Source organism: Myotis davidii, unplaced genomic scaffold, assembly GCF_000327345.1.
Source record: "Myotis davidii unplaced genomic scaffold, ASM32734v1 scaffold497, whole genome shotgun sequence".
NCBI lineage: Eukaryota > Metazoa > Chordata > Mammalia > Chiroptera > Vespertilionidae > Myotis > Myotis davidii.
This window is the reverse complement of record NW_006288434.1, coordinates 2,494,690-2,499,754: the sequence shown is the minus strand read 5'-3', so window position 1 is coordinate 2,499,754 and position 5,065 is coordinate 2,494,690. Positions and strand designations below refer to the sequence as shown.

General features: G+C 40.7%; 1 protein-coding gene across 3 annotated transcripts in view; it reads right to left on the bottom strand.

Annotated features, from left to right (window-relative positions):
- The window catches only part of AZIN1 (antizyme inhibitor 1), a 41,383-nt gene extending 36,387 nt beyond the window's left edge, over window positions 1–4,996 (bottom strand). For 2 of the 3 annotated variants that reach the window (NM_001291764.1, NM_001301800.1), the window contains exons 1-2: window positions 4,901–4,996; window positions 1,186–1,323 (exon numbers count right to left, since the gene is read on the bottom strand). The gene's annotated coding sequence lies outside the window, so the exon portion shown is untranslated. Of the gene's footprint in view, window positions 1–1,185; window positions 1,324–4,900 lie in introns of those variants that run through there. The other variant, XM_015561698.1, reaches the window with a different exon arrangement.
- Window positions 4,997–5,065: the final 69 nt, after the last annotated feature.

Genomic DNA, 5,065 nt, shown 5'->3' with positions numbered 1-5,065 from the left:
ACGGCTGAAAGTAGTAGCTTGTGCATATCTCTGAAGGTCACGAAATATAAACCTGATGTAAAATCTCTGTCATCAGTGATGCAGCAGCAAAGTCCCACTGATAATATCAAACGGAGTCATAAAGTTTTCTGTCGGACATCAGTGTACATGTATACATTAAAAAATGTATTTTTCATCATCATATACTGTGTTTTTGTCGCTCGAATGAATCTTATTATTTTCTCAAGGTTCTTTACATACGTACACCTTAAGCAATATCAAGTAGGCATAACATGTTCTCAAAAAATTAGGGTTGGCACACAGAAGAATTTTGAGTCAGAGATTTTTGCTGGTTTTGGCACGCACTCACAAAAAGGTTGCCCACCCCTGCCCTAAGCTTTCCTAAAAATTTCTCAAGTGTTCTTGCCAAGTCTCTGGCCAACTTAAAAACATCCAAATCTCAAAAGCATCTATAAATAGTAGACTTAAAACTTAAACACATGAACCTAGCAACACAAATTTACTAATAAATTCAAACAAGTTTACTGTGGAATTACATTTTTCAGAGATTTAATTCAAAAGTCAAATTCATTCATAGAAAATCAAGTATAGTCAAAACAAAACTACCCCCTGAAAAATCTGCTCAGGTGTACATATATGATCTCCCAGTAAGTCCTCTAAAAACAACCCATTTTTCCCCAGCATCTGAGTTATATAAAGTTATTTTATGAAAAAGAATATAAACTCTAAACATCACTTTGTCTGGCAAGATGCTCATAACTAGAAAAACAAGTACTCAGATTCACCCCTCATATCCCATGCTCTAGGATATAGGTGCAGTGAGTGGAATGGAGAGCATTTGCTCTGTTTGAATGATCTGATAAACTACTACCCACATCTTAACTTTAAAAACCTCTCTCCAATTTATATTAAAACCTGACTATTAAGATTTCCTAAAATGTAGCTTGCAATAAATACGTGTCATGAATCAAAATAAATGCTGTGATCCAGTCTTTGGTAAACAATGCATATAACTGAATCAGTATACCTCTAATGTCAAGCCTGTTTTAGAACTTTTAAAGAGTTTTAAGAGTCACTGCGTTTTAAGAGGTTAAGTACAATTGCAAGTTTGAAAAAGATCGAGCAAACAGAACTCTCCTTCACTTCAACTTTACAAGATCCCTGCATGGATGTGAAAATACTTACATGGACAAGTTAGGAGATGGAACCCCCCTATCATCAGCTAGGTTCCCAAGGTGGCTCCGCGTTGAAGTCGAACTGCTCTCTATACAGCACTTCTCCTAGGCCTTCTGGGTAGTTGTACACTTGGTCAGAAAGTTCGCCCTAAAGAAGGAAATAAAAGTAGCATTTAATCCTATGTTTAAAAATGTTAGGTTAAATTGACATCTTAACTGCAGAAATAAGTTTTAATAGAATCTATCTATCTATCTATCTATCTATCTATCTGAAAGCCTAAGTGACCAGTACGACTGAATGACCACAACAACTGGTTGACCAGTCGCTATGACATGCACTGACCACCAGGGGGCAGATGCTCAATGCAGCCAACCTCCCCCAGTCCAGCAGGCCAACCTCCCTTGGTCTCTCCCCCAGGCCAGCAGGCCCTGATCAGCCCAGCCCCGATAGGCCCTGATCACTGGCCAGGCCTAGGGACCCCATCCGTGCACGAATTTCATGCTCTGGACCTCTAGTGTTTCAATAATGTCACATTACACAAAATGTTTTCAAAGTGTTTACACCACAGTATGAAGTACGTACTCTCTACATAGTAAGCATTTCCAAGCTGCAATAGTACAAAATTCACATAACCTCATGTCACGGTCATCTTACCAAGTATCTTTACCTACTTACTCAGTTTCCAGCCTTCATCTAATTTCATTTTTGCTTTTATTTGTCCTCCAAAACTGAAATTTCTAAGTTGCCTAAAATTTAAGTGTCCAGTACTCTCACCAACCTGATGTGTATGCAAGACTCAGTATGTATAATGTTATAACATGTAGTCTAGAACTACCCAGAACATTTCTTACTCTCCAGATTCCAAGTTCTTCTTTGCTTAAAGTATAAAATCCTACTGTATACCAAAACGATAAAAAGACTTTATGACTTAGCTAATACATTATGTGAACTAACTTTTGAGAATTGTCTTATATATTGGGCAATGACCACCAAAGGTTTACCTCCTCATACCTAACTTGTCTAAACGTAAGTCACTCTACTATACTAGGAACAACATATGAATGTGAATGTGCTTGGCATACTACAAAGTGCTAAATAAGTTTTAGGAATGCTTATTACTTGCTATCATTTAATAGGACAGACTTATATAATCTCTAAGGTAAACCACTAGACCAGACCTATTCATACTTCTATAATTCTGTGGTTGCTACTTTAAATATAACCTGGCAGGATTTGCTAGAAAAGGGCTAAGAAAGAAATCAGAAAAATGGCAAAACTAGAAATTATAAGGACAAGAATCTGAGATTTCAGAAGCACTATAGGCATATCTAAAGCATATCTCATCTCAACCAGGATGGTCACTTTTATAGGAGGTAAAGAAAATGTTCCTTCAATCTACTAGGGTCTGCTCACACTCTCAATGACACTAATGGATGATGAGGCAAGATACTAGCATGTAACAGTGATTATAAGCTTACATTAGACTCCATAACAAAGATTCTGATTCTGCCCACACCACGATAATTTTAAAAATAAACTAAAATACTCATGCTGGAGACAGAGATGGTTTATTCTCAGTTATTCCAAGAAATAGGATAATTATCCTGACAGAGACATTCCCCACCCCCACCCCCCACCCCCGACCCCCATATCTTGCCGCTTTAATGCAACCCAAGAGCAGTTATGTGAAATGCTAAGGCCATTAAACTTCAGATATTCAAGAATGTTCTTCAGTATGATCTCTAAAAACATTTCCATCTAACTAAAAGATACAAGTAGGAAATGAAGGCCCTAAAATTTGAAAGGCAGATCTCAACAGAAATAATAAAAAGGGCATGTAGAATAAGAGAAGCTTTATATACAGGATAAATAGAATTATCTGTACAGTTAAGATAAACCATGAAAAGTTAGGTACAATTGTGGAGAAAAGGAGTTAAATTATTCTCATTTAGAATGGTGTGTGTAAATCAGCCGGATCATCTACAACACTGCATTCAAGTTCCTTAACAATTGTTTGAAGAGACTGTCTTCATCTTGGTGAACAGCATTCGGCAGTAGGCCAGTAAGACAAAAAAAAAAAAAAGAAGAAGAAAACTTCTTACATCATGTTGGAGACATTACCCACAAAAACCTAGTATCACCAAATTACCAATATTTCTCTGAACTCACACTGCCTTTACCAATGACTTTTAAAGTTGTTCTGTGATATTCCATCCCAAAACCCCAAGTGCCCGTCTAATCATGACAAAAGACCAGATAAACCCAAATTGGAAGATGCTCTACTGGTATCTAGTCAATATTTCTATGGACTGTCAAGGACATGAAAAACAAACAAAAAAGACTAATTGTCACAGATCAGAGAGTCTGGGGAAGGCAGGGCAACTAAATGCAACGTGGTACTTTGGATCGGATCCTGAACAGAGAAAGGACATTAAGAACAGGTGAAAGCCAAAGAAAGTCTGGAGTACAGTTAGTAATGTATCTGGGCGAGAGGTATGCAGTACCAGCTTCTGCACTAAATTTGCAACTTTTCTATAAATCTAAAATAAAGTTTATTTTAAAAAATTAGAGAAAGAATTAATATAGTGGGCCGCCACTGAGCAACAAAAAGGAAAAACCTGCTAATAAATGCACCATGAGTATCAAAAATATGCAGAGTTAAAGAAGTCTTTTAAATCAATGCAGTGTAATTCCACTTACATACACAAGTTCTAGAATAGACAAAACTAATCTGCTAAAAACAACACAAAAACCAGAATCATGGCTTCTTCTGTGGTGAGAAGGGATAGCGTTTGAAGGGGCAAAAGAGAACTTTCTGGGGTGCTGGCAATGTTTCACATCTTGGCAGCGGTTTGGATTACACAGCTCTATTATTGTCAAAACTCACCAAATGGTATTACTTGAGAGGTGTGCATTAACTATGTGATGCTGATTGTGTGTGTGTGTGTGTGTGTGTGTGTGTTCTTTAAAGAATAAACAGAATTAGACTTTATTTAATGATATGTGCACACTGATGCTGGAGCAGTGAAGTGTTGAGGCAACTTCAGCTTGCTCTGGTGTATGGGACCATGCTCCAACCAACTGAGACACCCGGCCAGGGCAGCGTCCAATTACTTCCAAATATATGGAAAAACATGATGGATTGATGAATGGATAGCGGGATGGCAAATAAAGTAAAATGTGACTCTAGGCGAGGGTACAATTCTTTCCCCTTCTCTGGGTGTTCGAAGATTTACGAGTTAAATCTGGGCGGCCAGAGGGAAGGTTCTGATGATGACTGCACCTACCAGTAGTCATTCAGGAGCCCATCCACCCCACAAAACGCAAACCCCTCAGGGCTTATCTGTATTCGCGACCAGCATCTGCAACTCTTACATTTGTCCAAGGAATTAAAGGATTAGTGGGGCCTTGCTCAAGCTTCTGCCAGGCTCGGTAGCTCTCTCTTCCTCAAGTGTCCTCCCTCGGGTTCCCACCCCGGCTGGGAGCTCAACAGTGGAATCGGGACAGGCCACCAACACATCATAACGTACCCAAGATGCTCCCCCCCGCCCCCCAAATCCAGTTAAAACTGCTGAAACATCATCACGGGGCTGCGAACTGCGCACCGGCCCTTCCAGCTTCCCGAACCAGCAGCTCGCCGAGCCCCAGAAACCTCCGCTCAGAACGTATCTCGGGGGAGAGTTAACACACGTTACCACCGTGAACGGCTGGCGGTCGCACTTACCGGGACCTGATCAGCCACCCGAGCCCGCCGCGCGCCCTCCCTGCCCAGGAGTCGTGGCGTGGACGGAGCACGAAGCCATGGCGACGGGTCCTCCGGCTCCAGGAGGCGACCCGGGGTGAGTGAAGGCCACTGGGCCCAGCCCCGGGCGCCGCGGGGGGCGGGGCG